The 19,369-nt window shown below is 37.4% G+C and overlaps 1 long non-coding RNA gene across 1 annotated transcript in view; it reads left to right on the plus strand.

Moving 5' to 3' along the window:
* Window positions 1-19,369, plus strand: part of LOC148213599 (uncharacterized) — an 82,951-nt gene that overhangs the window by 50,472 nt on the left and 13,110 nt on the right. Inside the window, exon 3 of the long non-coding RNA XR_015794389.1 lies at window positions 6,585-6,700. This is a non-coding gene — a long non-coding RNA (uncharacterized LOC148213599). The remainder of the gene's footprint in view (window positions 1-6,584; window positions 6,701-19,369) is intronic.

Consider the following 19,369-nt stretch of genomic DNA (forward strand, 5'->3'; position numbering starts at 1 on the left):
AAGAAAGAAGATGCTTCATATGACTACAGCTGGGAAGAGAGAAACAACACACACAGTGCATGAGAGGAAGGGGGCTAAGAGTCCCAAGAGAGGGAAATGTGGGAGGGGAGGAGAAATTGATTGTGGAGTCATCAGGAGTATTTGGGCAAGGGCTCAAAGTCCATTTTGTCCACAACCCCCTCATTGGTTCTGCTGGCTGAAGCTCATTTTCTATACCCTGCAAAATTCAAATGTTGGTCCAAAGTAACTCTCAGACATTTTCAGGAGGCACATGGCCAATCAGCACTCATAGGAGTGTCTCATCCGCCTTCTCTGCTCAGTAAGGCTTTACCTATTGGAAGCAAATTCAAGGTTGTAGCCAAGAAACTAAACAATAGAAGGAAGTATTAGTTGTCTTTGGAATTCCACAGTGCATTGCCAAATTGCCATGCCTAGGTTTGGCACATGTCCATTTTGGATGGTCTTCATTTTGAAGCCACTGCTTAGGGACATTTTAACATACTTCTATGCATATTTACTTAGAACTAAGCCCTATTGAATTCCCTGCTAGATTATTTGTAGGGCCACCTGATTTACAAAATTAAAAATTCCATTTTCCTGTAATAGCTCTGCCCTTGAACCCTCTCTTACATGTAACATTTTCTAGTCTTGCTTTTTGTTCTTTGTTTTTAATCTTAGCTCAAACAAGTGGAACGAATAGGCTCTGTCAAGCTGACCCGTCATTGCTTCTCAGTCTTCTTTTCAGCTGTATAGCCTTTCCAACCATATTTCCAGTCCATTTGCAAGGTAAAATTCACCTGACTGAGTTCTGTGCAAGTGCTCTTCTCTTTGTATAGGGAACAGGGATGTGTATAACCCCTTATGAGAAAGATTATCCTGAACTGGTGGGGAGGAGGGAGCATTACCTTTAAAGGAAGTTTCTTGCCTTGCTTGACAGGGCTAAAAGAATACCACTTGGGAAAAGAGGGAGGGAGTCATTTTACTTTTCCAACAACATTTTATCTTTCTTTATTCCAAAAAGGTCTCATGTTTTCTTGCAAGCAGTGTCACAGCTGTCAATATTGTCTCCTTTCTTCCAGTGGCCATCTGACCACGAAACATTCAAGTGATCCTATTAGGAAAAAAGAAGGTGGTATTTTGGTTGTTTCTCTTTGGAAAACAGTCTAAAAGACAGGAGAGATCCCACACTGTTGATAGCACACACAGAGATTCATTGTGAAACTTAGTGATACATTAAGAATGGAAGAATCTTATTTCAATTGATTAACAAAAGTTGACAGACAATTTACCATTTCTGAAAGATGACATCAACAACAAGAAAAAAGATTAGTGTTGCGGGACAGAGAGTATACCAACAATCAGTACTTCTGATTTCTTTGGGGGATTTGTGCTTTCCTTTTCCATCTCTGATGATTATTCTTTTCCAGTTCTTACTTTTCCTCATAGTTTACCCCTCTCTTTGTGATGCCGTTTATATGACTGTACCAATATAATTTTTGTTGCTCTCAAAAGTGGCAGATCCCAAGGCTACATTACGTATTTATGAGGTTTGCATTCCTATACATGAAAAAATTTACATTACATTTACATCTAGAAAACAGAACTTCCATTCCGAGTTTTTGGCCAGCTGTGTTATATTCTACCTCAAATCATTTAACACAAAAACTGTGCTTCTGGCCAAGAAATTATGATGTAGTTCAGATTACTGAGCCCAACTCCAGTCAATACTGGCTTGGTGTTCAAAAAAGCCAAGAATGAGCTGCCTGCTGTCCTGCATTTATTTTCCTCTCCCCTTGTAGTGCTTGTCTTCATGCAGATATTGGGAGAAATTAAGCTGCAGTTTTCCAGATTGTCCCTGTTTTAGCAGTAATCAAACATTATTGCAGACCAGGATATGACCATATCTTGGTTTCTAAGTAGTATTTAAATCATAGATTCCCCATTAGGATATTAAAGGATATTGTATTTTATCTAGTGCAATCATCATCATCATCATCATCATCATCATCATCATCATCATCCTGCTGCCAATATTTTCTACCAGTAGTTATTAAATTTGATGAAAGAGAATTTACTTTAGAAATTCTTTCGAACAAGAGGAAAATTTCAGAGTTTCTCATATTCCTGCAAGAGGAGTGTGTGAACGTCCTGTCTTTTGTCCTAGGATCTCTCCAGCCCTCTGTTCCTTAGTTGGCACTCTCCCCCCCCCCCGGCTTCCAAAAGTTCCATTAAAGGCAATTCCTCCCACTGAGCGTTTTCAAACTGGAAAGTGGGACAGCTCCAGAATGATGGGAAAAAAAGACAGACAAAATATGCCCCCTTCACTACAACAGAACCATCAAATTAGCTCAAAACCATCAATTGCAAAAGAATTTCTCAAGTATCCAGAGAATAAAGCAGGAAAACAGACATCACTTTTGTATGGGAAGAACATTTTGAGAAACTGAAAAACAGATTTTGGCGTAGCTTGAGTTTTACCAAGTCAAGATATAAGCAAGAAAGAATGCAAATGAAAGAGGATGTCATATACATAATTTTGGGAGATCAACAGAATTCATACCTTGCATGGAATGAAGGTATAATCTGGATTATTTAGAGATGTTCCGCTGGAGAAAAAATGAGTCCCAGTTTGGTATCTGTTTTTCTACAGTAATGCTCATAAGATGGATATATACACACACACACTTCTATAAATCAGGAAGGTAGCTCTTCTGAGAAAAAAATATTTTGAATGCTTCACTGCTTTTTACAGCTCTCACATGCAGATCAGATGAACTATATAATTTCCCTTAAAATAACACATGACTCATTGGGTAAGTGTTATTTCAGGATTGAAAACTGAGAGATTTCTCTCTTTTTTGCTGTTGCTGCTCCCATCTTTCTTCTAAGCCTGCATCTAGTGCTTTGTTAAAACGTTGAAGCAGGAGTCCTTGAAAATCTATGGCCTCTCTCAATTTTTCTTTTAAAAACTGGGAAGATATCTAAACTGTAATATTTATGTACCTTTGATCAGGGAGCAGTCTGATCCAATTCAAGCTAAAAGAGAATTCTTTAAGGAAGATTGTTAAAATTGTAGTAAAATATAGACATGATAAATTACATTGGACTACAGCGATGCAATTTAACTGGGTTGTCCAGGAGGATATTCAGGTGTTTCATTTGCTTTAAAACAGGGTGGTAACATGTACACATAATGCCTCCTCAGAGCCTTTTTAACAATACCAGAGCCCTTCCCACTTCCAGGTTATGCCAGCCCCAAAAAGATTGCCTGGTTTATGATACAGGAGTCCACATATTTCCTGGAATCTGTTATAGTGACAGTTTGTTTTCTTAAATACAGTCCAAACTGTTGTTTTTGGACTTAGGCCTTGCAATCTTGCAAGTGCATCAGCTCTCATGTAGGAGGCTCCATAAATTATAAATGCTTTCTGGGCTCATGTCAGCAAGGCAGATGTGTTCATGTTGTGGTGGAGGTGGTGGTTTGGTTTCTACTAAAAGACTTTAAATCAGTAGAGGGTTTTACCAGACAGAAAATGAGAAGGCAGAGAGAGATTTTATGAGGGGTGGAAAAGGTTTTTGAGATGTAATCTCCCACACCTTCAAAATATGTCCTTTCAGACATAACAGTATTACAGTTAGCAAATACCTGAAGGACTTCCTGTCCTCTCAATGACCTACAGATTTAACACAAATTTTAAAAACTTGTTTTCCCCCCAAACTCTGGAATAGACAGTTGTGCCTATTTGGTATGTAGTTTCACTTGGTTATGGTGTTTTTTCATCCTTTATGTTTAATGACATGTCATTTATTTATCAATTTATTTCTATTTCTAAGTTTGTATTGGTTTTAACTGTATGCTTCCAGAGTCCATGTAGAATGTAGTAGTTTTTATAAACCTAAATAATAAATAAATAAATGACTCTGCCAATATGTTGTCATCTTCAGCTGTTGCCTTATCTAGATGTTCTCCATTCCAAAAATCGACATATATATTTGTCTTCAGCTTTGATAGGACTGGCTACTAGGGACAAGTTTTTCTTGGTAATCATTTGAATTTTATTTCAGCTGTTACTCATGTCTATCATTGTTTTCTTGGAATGGATTATGTTTTAACTAGTCATTTAAGAAAGAACTACAGTTCCAAATAATGGTAGAAAATGTCAGGGCAAATACCTTGCAATAAGATTCCCATCAAATTGCTCTGAAGTTTCTCCCCATAAACTTTAGAAGAAATGTGGTTGTTGCCTCAGTGTGATACATGCCTATCGTGGTTAACTGAAGAGGAAATCTACCGCATTCATTCTGACTTAATGGAAACCCATCTGATTTTGACAACTCAGATTTCTTTCCTTGTTCCCATGGTGTTACTCTCATCTTATTTGCAGGACACGAATGAGACAGCCCTAAGAAATCATTAGCCATACTGGTGTAATGGTTTCCCCACTTATTTTGACACCATCCAACAACAGACTCAAGGTTTATAATATATTTTATGCTTTGCCACCCAATACCTTAGATACAAAGATGGGTAATCAGTAGTACATTTTGAAAAGATTCAGACATGCCCCTCCTCTTTGGTCACTAAGCAGATACTACTGGAAGGAGAGGGCACTGCATCCCCACATGTACCAGTGCCTACTCCAAACCTCCTGGGATGAAGAGTCTCTGAGGGTGGCAGTCTTTCTGTGCTGCTTTCTTTCTCCCAACATCTGGTGAAATGTCCTTTCATGACACTCAGCTTCCCCAGTTATTTGCCAGATGTTGAGTGGTAGAGTCAATGGTCGGTATAGAAACTCACCAGCCTGAAGACCCTGGCAGTTCTGGTGGCTGGAGTAGCTCAACCTGCTGCCTTGTTAGCCTGCTGCAAATCCTCGGCCTGGGAGACCACTGGCCAGACTCCTCTACCCTGCTCTCTAGCACTTTCCAAATAAATCTTCTGCTATATGTGAAACAAAAAGCTGAGAAGGAACCTGAGAAGGACCCTGAAACAACTTCAAATGAAAGGGGATCATGGTCTTTCACAAAACAGGTTTGTCAAAGCAAAGCATCCATTCAAAGCCTTGTGTTGCCCTTTAACCTCATAGTGGGGAAAGATCCTATATAACTTTTATCTAGGGTGAAAAGAAGGGGGAGGGAATGGATCTATACAGTATGAAAAACTAAGTTATGGCTCAGTAAAAGATCCTCAGGTCTTTTAATTCTGCAGTTTCTGGGTTCAAAGAGTAGCTTATTAATACCTGCGTTCCAGGCTACCTAGGAGTCTGATTTTGTAAGCCTGAAATTTTACAGCTTGGATGTATTTTGCTTATTAGCCTCAGATTGGTGTGCAGAATGTTTCTTATAAAAGGGAATAGGAAAACTGGAGACTCAGGGAATAATGAAATGAGAAAATGTAATGAGCATGGTTAATCTGCTGAGACTTGGGGAAAAAATAAAGGATGGGCGATATCTAAATCTGAAAAATAAATAAATAAATAAATAAATAAATAAATAAATAAATAAATAAATGTATGTATGTATGTATGTATCAGGGCAAAATAAGTCTAAGAATTCAGTGAATCTCTCTTAGGAATACTCAGTCATCTTTCTGTTACCTTAGGTTGTGCATTTATAATTTATAAATTTCATTCCTTGGGCATGTCATAAACATAATAGCATTTGTTATGAAACTTCTTAAACCAAGAAAAAGATCCCCCAGGCAGAAGAGAAGAACAAGGATAACTCTACTGTTTCTGCGCTTTACAGAAAAACTGTTAATGTAGGCTGATGGTGTGAAATCTCATGCTAAATTAAAGCCTATTTGTTGCAAGAACACACATTTTCTCCTACACCCTTCTTTTTTCAAATTACATTCCTGAATGTATCATGCCCTCTTGTGGTAAGCAATTCTCTTTATAATGCACAGTACTTCCTGAAACCACAGCTTATTTACAGATGTACTTTAAAGCAGGAAGGGCTACTTTTTTTCCCCCCTCCAAGATCTGTGATGCATATTTCTTTTTTCACAACCCATTTTGTTGATGTACTGATTTATGAAGGACTGATGTCTCTTGGGGTAGCTAGGGCCATACTCAATGAAGCAATGGCATAAAGGCCTTACACATCTGGGATCTTCTGCAGAGTGGAAGGCGGGTATGGCTCTGAAAGGAAATCTATAAATTACTTCAGGTGGCCATTCAGGTGTTTAGTGAATGTCCAAAAAGGAGGAGACTCCCTCCCCACCAAGGACTAAATACATGCAGCAGGAACTCTGTCCAGATGAGTAAGAAATTCACTATTTATTCTAAATTCACTTAGTTGAGCACCGTCATCTATGCAGCCATTCATACTGGGCCTTTTTTTAAAATATACAACCAACGTTATCTTGGGATAGGAATTGTATTTCGCTTTGAATAGAGTTCTGAGGATACAAACCAAAAACTGGCAGAGGTCAGGTCAAGAAGCGTATCCTGAAGCCAAATGTACCTTTGATTTAATTCAATGTAGATAAAATTAATTTAGACTTACATTTAATTGCACTCTGATTAAATACAGTGAACATGATTGCTGCCCATTTGTGTAATGGTTTTCCTATTCTCTCACAGCACCCCTTGGAGAGACTCCAGAGACCAGACGATGCATGTATCTCTGCTTTACAAGTTCAGTGAAAGCAGCGAGAGGAACCCACTCTTATGGCCATTAATCTGAAAGGAGCTCATAGGTTTGTGCAAAATGTTTATTAAGGTGGTTTCTCACTAGAATCAATTATTCAACTTATGTATGCCTGCCTGTAGCCCGTGCTAAAACAAATTCCATTTTCTATTAATAATGGCTAAGCTGCTGTTGTACATGCAGAAAGCAATTAACAATTAACCTCCTTTTCTGTAATTACATTTCCCTTTTTATCTCGTAAGAAGTAATTGTTTTGTTTTCACCATTAGCTGTTAACAAAAAGAAATAGAATGGTAGATAAAAGCAATGTATAAAACAAAGCACCTGCAAATACAGATGGCTAAAATTATATCTGAATATTACTCAAAGGCCGACATCCAGATTATAATGCCCTATATCAGTTTTTCTTAAATTTTTTTCTCTCAGGACCCCCTCCCATTTTTAAGAATTATGAAGGACCCCAAAAGAGCCTTGGTTTGTATGGGTTATATTTATCAATATTTACTGTATTAAAAATGACCACTTCTCGTGATTGTTTGGTGGAATTTTAATCTTGTATTATTTTTCAACATAGGCTGAATATTTTGCAGACCTCAAGGGTCCTAGGACTACACTTTAAGAAACACTGCCCTATATGAATCTCATAATAGTTTTGCTGTCACTTTTGTCCCATTTCTGCCCCAAATACTGGGTAGATAACAGATTCTTCCTTACTGGCAATATCAGGTAACTATCCATCAGGTCAAGGAGTAATGCTTCCAAGAAATCAGGAGGGCTGTTCAGATCAACAAGAAAATGAACGAGAGGGAACGTTGCATTAGCAGATTCTATACACCAGTTTATACCTATTCTCACTGCCCAACTAATCCTGCATATTAGGAGGGACTTTGTGGTAATTCCAGCACAGAGGTTCCCAAACTCTTCAGCTCATCGACCCCTTCATGAAGTTTCACTGACACCCAAAAATCCATTATAGGAAAATAATTTAGTAAATACTACTTTAACTAGTAGTACTATGAATAATAATAACAACAACAACATTGACTCCTTGGATAGTTCAATTGATCCTCAGGGGTCAGTTCTGACCACTTTGGAGAACGCTGCTCTAGCTTCTTCCACTTAAATATGAATCAGGAAACCAGGTATGGTCCTTTTAGATCTAGTATTCTGCTTAAACTTGTCATGACTACCAGAATTTTGTAGATAATTTTGGAGAGTTTAGGATGGTTATTTTGTTGGGGGAGGGGGGCTGTAATGGGCTGTAAGAATAACCTTGAGGAACAGGAAGAAGAGCCCCAACCAAGACAACAGTCAGATAGAAATTTGAGTCCAAAGCAGGAATGGAATTTGAGAATACATCTCAGACTTGACCTCCCTAGTTTTCCTAAAGAGAAAGGCAGAGAAGGGGGAGGCGCATTCAAGATTCTATTACTGTAACCCTATAATAAAAGTAGTATTAGCATTCATAACTTTGGTTTCCTAGTCTAGTCTTCCTTTAAGGGCTAACAGGGGACTGCATCTGCAACTGAATAATTTTGTTGAAATACCTCAGGCAAGCTATCAGTCTCTATTGATTCTCCTTGATATACTAGAGATAGGACGCAATGGTACCTTGAAAGAAAAAAACCTCCTTGTTCCAGTTAAAGTGTCTTTGTAATATCAGCAAGAAAGTGTTGGACAAAGACAGCTTCGTAACCAACAAACTGAAATTCAAGTATTCTCCTTATTCTTAATAACCTGAAATCAGGTTTCTGCTGATTATTTTTTTCAAAAAAAAAATAGAACAATTAGCTGTTACATTATTATCCTGGAAATACTGAAAAACAGATTATAAAATTGGTAGGGCATGATAGATAATATTCTACTATTCATTGAAATATGGGCTGAAATATTCTTTTTGATATCAACAGGGTGGTTGTAGGCTAAGGCCAAGTGGGCACTGGCCTAGGGTGTTAAAACTTAGGAGACACCAATGCTGTCCTACTGAATCATTCAAAAATTGCAGATCTTTGCATGGGTGGCAGGTGGGCCCATCAGTCAATGTGGCCTAGGGATGGCATATGCCTTTGAGCTGGCACTAGATGTTGTGGATACAGTCTAAGGAAGGAGCGCTGTGGAGAAAAAAATACCTTTATTGAAATGATTGTTGGGTACCTGCTTTACAAGAAAGAAGGACCCAGAACAATGGAAAAGCAAGGATTTTTATATAAGTTGAGGGCTACAAGGCAGGAAATCCTAGGGATCTGATTTGGAGGGGCTGCACAGATTTGGAGGGGCTAGGTAAGTCCATATAGATACAAATAGAGAGTTTCCATCAAAAGGTAAAAGCTGTGCTTGAAATACAGTGAATTAAGATGTTCCTCAAATTAGGCAAGTTCAGAAGATGGTTTCCATGCATTGCAATTAGCATTGATTAATGTTGGCCAAAGAAAACCAACCCAAATTATGATTTTTAAAATAAATAAAATGTCACCAAAATATTGCTTAAATTCCATTTCTGCAGCATTCTATCAAAGCAATTCCCAGAAAATCTGTAACTGGATCAACTGAGCAGTCGATTTATTTTGATCTGTTGACATAACGTCCTTCATTAAACAGTTTATTGTTTCACTGGGAAATGATCAGGAGTTAATGAAAAAGGTCACCATCCAGAAGTCACGTTGAGTCAAACATAGTGAAGATGGTTTAAGTCAGCCTGTGATTAGGAATCATTAATCTGTTCAAAGAGTTTGAAAAAAAGTTAAACCACAGTATCAATGCACAGAGTTTGGAAACTAGTCCAAAATTCAGAGCTGTATCAGTAATAGGAATTCAGAGAGAGCTGAAAATAAGAGCTCAGAGCACACAGAAGTATAACCCAGCAGAGATCAGGGTTGTTCAGTCTGCACACCAAGTCCTATGCCTGTTCACGTTGGTTCTAGGTCAGTTGGCAGTACTCTCTTTTCCTGGAATTTCCAATAATCAATTATTTTCTCTCTCGGTTTTTATCTTTAATTCTCTTTTATCTCTCAGACTCAGTGCTCAGCCAATGGTTCCCTTATCTTATTGTCTGAAAAATCAAAGAAGTCCATGACATGTAAGCACAACCTTGAAATTAATGAGGAGTGAACAGATTCTAGAAGCAAGCTCTAAAGACATACTCAAAAATAATCAGCCTGTGAAGTCTAATGTTCTCCTTCTGTGGATCTGCTATTGCAGAGTCTCTCAAAGAGACTTTCCACACTTGTTGCTAGAGCAGGAGAGGATGGATTCTGCCAACACTGACATCAAGTGAAATTGCTCATGTCTAAAGTTTTGTTTTGTTTTGTTCTGTTTTGTTCTGTATAATCAGACTACAAACATCAATGGTCAACATGCAGATATTAATAGCATGTGAAGCTGGTGTGGTATGGATATTTTCCTGAATTGCTGTTGGTCTTGTGTGCGAACAATTTAATAGTTCAACTCAGCTAGGTAACTTGGTCACCTTATACTTAAAGACAGAATGTTCATCGTCTTTGACATTTGTCCTTCAGCAGTTCCAGTGAGCAGATTCAGGATTCTTGTGGTAACAAAATCAGTCTGTGTGCGGCTAGAACAGTTAAACTGCTGGTTCATATTCTGTTGTACTGTGATTTTTACAGAGATTCCACTTTAGGTAAATAATGTGGAAATCTAAGTCTTTTCCTGGGTAAATAATTCAATCTTTTCCTAAAGAAAAGATGTCCATTGCCTTTTCCCTGACCAGGGCTGATTGGGATTCAAAAATGCTTAATATAGTCAAATTTTCTGAGGTAGCTTGTAGCCTTTGCCTGAAATGAACAGCTGATTAATATCTTCTTGATTATTTTGTCGGCAGTCTCAATATGCGATTGTAATAGGCCACCATAAGTTATGAAAGTCAGATGGTGTCCATTTTCCAATAAGTGATATTGCATTTATTTTATTCATTATGTCACATTTCATCTGTTGTATGGTCAATGTACACATTACCGAACTGAACTGCTCCTTTGTTGCTCTATTCATAAGAAATCAAGGAAGATATATGTTTATCCCATTTTAAAGAGCTACCCTGGTAGAGAGCACATTGTCTATCTATCATTGCTTCTATCTCACCAGGATCCTGACATATCTTTCCAGGTTGCCCAATTTTGTGCTATCATTTGTTGTATCCGTCCTACCTATGGTTGAAGTTTAGCACAAATTTTGGTGATTACCACTGCTATTTGTGCTACAGTTACTATAATAATATATTTTATGTAATTTTATTGCTTTTTTAAAGTTTTATTAATAATTACAGGTCTGCGTAATTCTATTGCTGTGCTTTCTAGCCCAAAGGCCTCAGTAAAGGTTTGGTTTGATTTTAACTGAACTGAATATTAACAGCACTCCATAATTAGCTAAATCTTTATTATAAAAGTTAATATAATACCATAGTCATACTATAACAGTAAATGTCTGGAATCCCTATAGTTCTTAAGTCAGGGCTAAATTATATGTGATGTTTCTTGTGTAGGTCCCCTTTAATGCAGGGTTTTAGGTAAGACAAGTGGAGTGGCTGGCAATCTTAATCAAGGTATGAGTTCCTAGAAGTTTAATCATTTCCCCACTATTTCTACCCAGATCTAACCTGTTGCACCTACAATTTGTATTGCAATATGTACCATATTGTCTTCTCTCAAAGTGAACACTCCCACATATTAATCAAATGTCAAAGCCCCCACAATACACAAGCCATTTTTAAATCTGTAAACTCTGCTACAGTTGAAAGAGAGAATCTTTTGTTCTCTTGCTTTTCACCATTGTGCAGTAGTATCTAACCTGAGAACTGCTAAAACCCAGGAAACGCCCCCAGACTGAATCTCTCAGTAATAGGCCATGGAATTTAGGTACTAAGCAAGGGATCCATTTTTTGAGTTTCCCTTTTCCCAAGAAAATGTAAGCAAATAACCAAGTCTCATTTTCAGTTGTGACAGGGTTAATAACAATAACCCTGCAACGGGAACTCAGCCAAATCTTTCCTGTGATGAATCTTACTTTAAGCCACAGTGCAAGGGAAAGGCATTCCTTAAGACTGAAGCGGGTTTGTTTTTACCTCCCATCCTAGTGACTTATTCACAGGCAAACCTGAATTTACCATTATAATAAATAGAAATCCAACAGCAGCCCATCCTACTGAGGATATGTGTTTGTCACCTTTACACCAACATTCTACGTGCACAGTTAAAATCCTGTAAAATAAATACTCGTCCCCTTCCTTTAAAAGAAACACTTTTACAATACACATTGTACCTGCAGCATTTAGCTCCTTAAAGTGAATCATAGCAGCTGCTCCCTGAATCTCAGAAAATTGCAACAGTTTTGGTGCATACGAAAAGCACTGGTTTTACTTGTTTTATGAGAATCTTTAGTGCCATAGATCTTTGTGATGCCATCACTAACATGTGTTTAACATTTACCATGGCAACTGCTACTTTGGTAACAAGGAACACACTGAGATCTCCCTGAAAACAGCACATGGGTTTCCATCAATTTCCTTCTGTCACCAATGTGTAACCAAAGGGTAACTGTGTGCCATGCTCAGAGAAAGGGTGGGGTGGGGAGACAGTTCAGGAATCCTAGATAATAGCAAAATATGCCACCAGTACAACTCCAGCCATAATCTTTCCTTTTCTCATTCACACCTTCAGACCTAAAATGGAGAACACTTAGTGACATAGGTCTGGTTGTATCTAAATGCTTTTGTACTCAAAATGCATTGCCTTCAATTAATTCTAATCTGCACAAAAAATTCCAACTTTTAAAAAGCAGTGATTAAGTTGGTGGTGTTGGTACAAGATATAGCATGAATGCCCTCTAGTGTTACATAAGAAGTTGAGCTGGGCAAACACCTTTGGATATCTTATCTTTGAAACATAAATAAGTTGGGTCAACAAAAAATAGCAGGGCTATTTGTCCACATAACATTGTTTTTTTTAGGAAATTGGGAGGGAAGCTCTTCCAATTCTATTGAACGAATCCTAAAAAAGAGATATATAGGGAGGAATATTTGTTCATGGGTGGGCAACATTTAAATAGTTGCAGGGTTTTATTTATTGCAGCCATGTAGCAGTTGAGCCACTGGGATTGCTACAGCTTTACTGTACCTTAAGAGGTTGTATGCAGATAGGATGGAAACCCTTTTCTTTTTCTCTCTTTTTTTTACTTCTGTCTCTCTAAAATTGGTGGTGATATTTTGTTTGAAGCATATCCTGACATTCAGCACAAAGGATGCTGCTGGTTGCTTTTTAAGATTCCAGATCACACTTTTGATATTAAACAACCAACAAGCAAAATAAGAGATTAGCAAGTAGTCCTTATCAAAAACCGATCTTCTGTTATATGCCTTTACTTCCTGTGAATCCATTTTCCCATTAAAAAAAACACAGAAAACACCCCCAACCACATTCCTTATGGAAGTAATGCTCCAACAAGGGATTGATTGATTGATTGATTGATTGATTGATTGATTGATTGATTGATTGATTATGTGCCATCAAGTCATTGTCAACTCTTAGCAACCACATAGATTTTTCTCCATGATGATCTGTACCTAACCTGATCTTTCAGGTCTTCTAACAGTAAGGGATGTATGGCTCCATTTATAACCAATCTAGGCCAATAATGACAATATTCTCTTGGAATTATTGCATTATTCTACAGCTTTTTTTAAAAAAAGGCAAGACAATGTAACATCTATCTATCTATCTATCTATCTATCTATCTATCTATCTATCTATCCCTAACAGAAGCAATATTGTATGAATCATCACTGAAAACTCTTTATTTGTATGCTGGAGCTTCCAAAGATGTAATATATAGCTTATATTTCCCAAAGCTACAGATTTCTGAATGCAATTTTTCCCAATGTATACATTTTGTATTATTTTTGTTCAAATACAGGCATGTCTTGTGCAAAAATTTAAGCCAAGAAATATTTCAAAGTACATGCTAATGGATTCTGTGAATTATGGAACAATTCTTGCCACAATGGATTTCATCCTGTCATTTCACTTAAAAAGAAATCTATCCCAGATTTCTCAAACATCTTCAACTCCAAGATCTTGATTATTTTAGTTGATCTATTTGTATTTTTCACAACCATTGAGGCCCAGAAAATAGTGAAAATAACTCTAGAGTTGACCCTTTACTTGAGTGTCAAGCAAAATTAAATGGTATGGGGAACACAAAGAGGAACATTACAGAATTCTAGCTTTCATTACAGTATGTTGTTTGAAATAACCATCAGCTGGAATAGTGAAAACATTAAACAGATCTAAATTAGGATTAGATCTGATGAAGGAGCTTCTTTTTCTTTCTAAATATGCAAGCCAGCTGTTACTCAGCTGTACCTCTGACACTGGAGATAGTGTAGTATAAAACTTAACATTTTAAATTCAGATCAGGTAAGGTAACCTTGGATCTTCCTGGGTTATTTGGGGCCAGCCTATCTGAGCCCAGGCTATTTCACAGGATTGTTGCTGTGAAGATAAAATTAGGCAAAGCCCTTTCCCATGTAAGCCACCTTGAATTTTCAGAAAAAAAGGTGAAATCTAAATACAATAAATAAACTCCACAGAAAAGAAAGGTTAATAAAAATGTGATGCAATAACTTTATGCCAATAAAACTGGAGAATATTTTAGATCAAAAAGGACAATATGTGGCCTAGTATGTTTACTGATGAAGAATGATGAAAGTTGTTACTGACAACTGGAAAACTACTTATTTACCACCATGGTTTTAGATTAGTGTTTTTCAAATTTGGCAACTTTATGAGGTGTTTCTGGGAGTTGAAGTCCACACCTCTTAAAGTTGCCAAGTTTGAAAAATATTGTTTTAGATGATACACCAAGTATTTAATCAATAGCTAGTTAATGTAGTGTTACCTAGTAGGGCTATGCAATCCATCAAAAGTGGTGCTTTGCAACCTAGAAAAGCACATACTAAACACCTCTTTTGAATCATTAAAGCAGCTGCACCTTTTTCCAGACTCATGGAACTGCTTCCCAGTTGCTTCTCACAAGCAAAGTAGCTGTGCGTGCCTGGGTCCTCAGAAAGGCACTTGGGGACATTTGAAGTTTGGGTACCCTCATATGATGGCACATCAGCTAATTAGTTTTTATTGATGCTTTGGTTTTAACCCTATTTTATATATACAGATAGTCCCCAGGTTAAGAATGCCAGGGTTACAGACAACCCATAGTTAAGAACAGATCCTATTGTAGCAAAAATAGAGTTAAATACACTATGATTCAAGTTAAATACACAATGATTTGAGTTAATTACACAATACTACTTTTACTGAATTATACAATAATACTGTTCTGGCTTACATACGAATTTGACTTAAGGACAGACCTTGGGAACAGAACTCGTTCTTAAACTGGGGTCTACCTGCAGTTTCATATTCTTTCAAACAACCTTCCACTAAGGTATAGAAACTGGATATTCAGATCCATTACTCTAAAGGTCACATAAATCATTGCTATCAGTTGTATCCAATACCTTCAACTTTTTATCAATTGTTTGTTTGTTAGCTTTATATCCCACATTTCGTTAGAAGTTCAAGGTAGCATACATAGGACATCCTCATATATATATTTCCCCACTGTGAGGGAGATTGGGCTGAGAAAGTGTGACTGGCCCCAACTCACCCAGGGACTTCCAGCAAAAGGGGACATTTTTCTTTTTTTAGATGTTTTTATCCCACCTTCGTTATTTTTATAAATAACTCAAGGTAGCAAACATACCTAATACTCCTTCCTCCTCCTATTTTCCCCACAAAACCCTGTGACATGAGATGGGCTGAGAGAGAGCAACTGGCCCAAAGTCACCCAGCCGGCTTTCAGGCCTAAGGCAGGACCAGAACTCTCAGTCTCCTGCTTTCTAGCCTGGTGCCTTAACCACTAGACTAAACTTTGAAGCCTTAATTTCCCCCCTACCCCCCACCCCCACTCCAACTGGTATGGCACAAGAAGCAAGAAACATCTCCCCAGAAATAAGTTTGCTTGTTTGTTTGTTTGTTTGTTTGTATAACTTACATTGTCACTTATCTCACAGCAGTGACCCTGGGTAGTGTATGCGGATTAAAACAACAGCCACAGCCAATAACTCAGGATGCCTGAGGTAAAACAATATCTTCCAATTATGAAAACCACATCAGCAATAGAGCTCACCTACCCTCCTGGCCCAAATGCCTGGGGAAACAGTCAAGTCTTCAGAGCCTTGTGAGACCCAATGGGGTTGGATTTCCAGAGAGATGCTGTTCCACAGGGCAGGTGCTGTCACAGAGAAGTCACCTCTTTTGGGTCCAACAAGATGCCAGAGTTCAATAGAAGAGACTAAAAGCATACCTTTTCTTCTTGATCTAGTGGGCTGAGGAGAAACACTGGGAGCAGTTTGCGTGGCTCCTACACTAATGGTGTTCCAGAAGTCCTTAAAATCTGACTCTTCTGGTTCTGGAATAGGGTGGCTGTTGAACCCCTGTCGGGTGTGATATGTGTAATGCTTGAAATTTGTGTCTGTACATATATAGTCTCCTTGTTTATTATTGTTTGCTATTCTTGTGATCTAAGCTGCCCAAAGTTGCCCTGGAGTTGGTCAGCCTTAAGTCTAACAAACAAATGTCAGGACTAAATAGTCCAAAAAAGCAAATGTTGAAGCTGAAGAAGCTGTCAAAAAGCACTGTGTCATTTTTAAATTCTACAAAAGTTTTACAGTTTCATCAGAACTAGGTTGGTTGTTATGCCACAGTCCTGTCAAAAATAACAATGTTCCCTATTTCCCCAGAATAACCCAACACCATCTCTCTTTCTGTCTCTCTGTTCCCTTCCCCTCCCCTCCCCTGCAATTTTTGACTTTGTATGCTGAGGGATCCCAATGGCTTTTAGCAGCTGTCATTTCAGCAGCCTATTAAACCCCCACCAAGTTGTACTCCGTATGAACATTTTAAACACCATTATGTTGATACAACAGAGCATCAAGGCAGTGATTTCATTAAATGTTAATGTGTAAAAGGCCAACCATGGCAACCTGAAACTGTTGAAAAAGACTGTTACCACCAGCCTATGGCTAGTAAGGTTCACGTGCAAGAGCCATTTTGGAATGGCATCAGATGAAGGGATCATAGTTGCATTGCCTCTTTTTGTTAAAGTACAGAAAAAACATCATACGTAATTGTTGCTAAATGATTGCACCAGCACACTGGAAAGAAAGGGGCTTGTACTTGTCAAAGAAAATGTATGCTTGCTGTTATTGTACAATATCAGAGGCTATCAGGGAAAATCATTCATGGGGCATGGATTTCTGGGGAAAGGTTATAACAAAAAGAATTATTAGAAAAGCTTTCCTCTGAGGATTTAACCTGGTTCCTGACTACTCCTTATGTAACTGACACTGGACAAAGGCTTAATTTCATTTTCCATGCTTCTGGAAAATCCTAATTAAGTAATATCATTTCTGTATAACTTTTGATCTGATTGTAGTATGGGGGTGGGTTTAGTTCTGTGAAAATGATTTTTATGGCTTTCTACATGACTGCCAGAATTGTGTTGACTGTATTTTTCCTTTGTAATCCCTGATCCCAGGCAAGTTTTAAAAGACACCTGTTCAGAAAAATGAGGCAGTCCAAACTTTAGAAACAGCCAGAAAGAGCCGATCAGGAATAAGAAAAGGTAGAATGCAAAGCAGAAAGGGCTTGATCTCTTTTGGTATTAATGAAGTTTGTTAAAGTATGTAGCTCTCTGTCTTTGACACCTGTTTTTGATAAACTCTAAGACACACAACACTATCCTCAGCTTTGATGTGATGGCTTTGTTTTGAGGTCACTTGGGCTTTTAAATGATATTTTAATGTTTCAATCTGTAACTTTATTAGAAGAGAGCGAGGGTGTGTGGGTCAAGATCTCATAGTTTTGCAATTGTTTAATGTAAATATTGCCAAAAAAATATTTTTCTTGTCAATTTCAAAGAGATTATCTAATACCTAGAGGTTGCTAGTATTCTTGATACATTTTTGTTTTTAAAAGGTTGGGCTAAATATGTGTTATCTAATGATATATTGTCTATGTCCTTAATCTTAAGTATCTATTGCAGGTCTCTTAAAATAAATGTGATGGCTTCTTTAAATGATTTATGAGGCAAAAGTCAGGATATAAATTGTAGAAATAAAATAAATATTCCTTAGCTGTTCAAAGATTCAACTGTATACTTGAATTAAAAAATATCTATAAAATCAATATAACTTAAAAACTTTAACACAATATCTGAGCTCACAACAAGGTTGGGCCTAAATCTAAATCATAATGCTCACTTCCAAAGAGAGGCAAATATTATGCAGATTATATATTATTTTCCAATTAAGTTTAAAAAACTGAATCACAGAAGATTTCAAATTAGCCTGCTCCCTAACTTGCCATTTCCTTGTCTATCAATCAATCAATTTTATTTACAGCCAAAAGACCCAAAAGCAAGTTACAAATATAATCTGAACTTGGCATTAGATAAAACAGTTTAACGAATAAGATATTTAATAAATACTACACACTTAAAACTCCAACTCATTGATTTGTTACTAGAAACCTTGTTTTTATAGCCATAGTCAAAAATCTGGCTGTTGCCACTGTAATTTTAGGATTTTCATCTGCAAGTAAATTTTTTACATACTCAACAGTATCTCTTCCTGGTTTGGATTTTAAATAGGCCAGATAACTATAAATATAGTTATAACTGTAAACTATAAATAAGCTATTCAGGTATTTAGGGAGTTGAAAAGTATATATGTAGTTAATTCCAAAGCCAAAACGAAACTTTGGCTTTAGCTATTAATTTCTGTATTGAATTATCCCATAGTTTTGATACAATGAAATGCTGATGACATATCTCTGGAGAATAAATAATCAGGATCAGTGGCAATCTGACTAATCTTTTGAGTCACCTGTTTAACCACATATGTACAAAGGATTCATTTGGGATTTCCTGAAGCAACCTTTCCTTGTTTTTAAAAACATATATTTGCAACCCAAACGTAAGAATGCTTAATCAAGACTTTGTTTCCAAAGGGCATTGCCCAGTTTCCAAGAGAATAAGAGAATTTGGAACACAGCTTGGAACACTTAAAAGAGAACTTAAAAATTTTGCCTACAGTTATACTATGTTATTATTAGCAAATGTGATCCAAGTTGGAACTCCATACAAAATTTGAGATATAATTTTGGCATTAAAAACTTGTATTGCTGCAGGAGCAAATCTTCCTCCTTCTGAGTAGAAATATTGAAGCAAGGCTGTCATAGTGGATTTTGCTTTCAGAAGTATTGCCTTGCAATTATGTTGCCGGGTTACAACACAGTTAAATAAAATGCCCAAATACAGTGGTACCTCGGTTCACGAACTTAATTTGTTCCGTGACTCTGGTCGCGACCCAAATTGGTCGCGACCCGAATCAAATTTCCCCATAAGGTTCAATGTAAATACGGTTAATCCATTCTGAACCATGTTTTTTTTTTTTTAAACCACAAAAATATGAAACAAAATACAGTATGAAGAGAGAGAACGCTAACCTTGTTCGACGCGACTTCTGGCGTGGAGGACAGGAAGGCGGGTGGGGAGCGGTTATTGGTTGGAGGGAGAGTCCCCCTCCCTACAGGAAGCCACAACCACGTGTCATGGGAGGGAAAATGGCCGCGGATCCTGTTCGTCACCC

The sequence above is a fragment of the Python bivittatus genome, unplaced genomic scaffold (genome assembly GCF_059951505.1).
Source record: "Python bivittatus isolate LINGU-HERP-01145 unplaced genomic scaffold, Pbiv_v1 ctg000980_np1212, whole genome shotgun sequence".
In the NCBI taxonomy this organism is placed as follows: Eukaryota; Metazoa; Chordata; class Lepidosauria; order Squamata; family Pythonidae; genus Python; species Python bivittatus.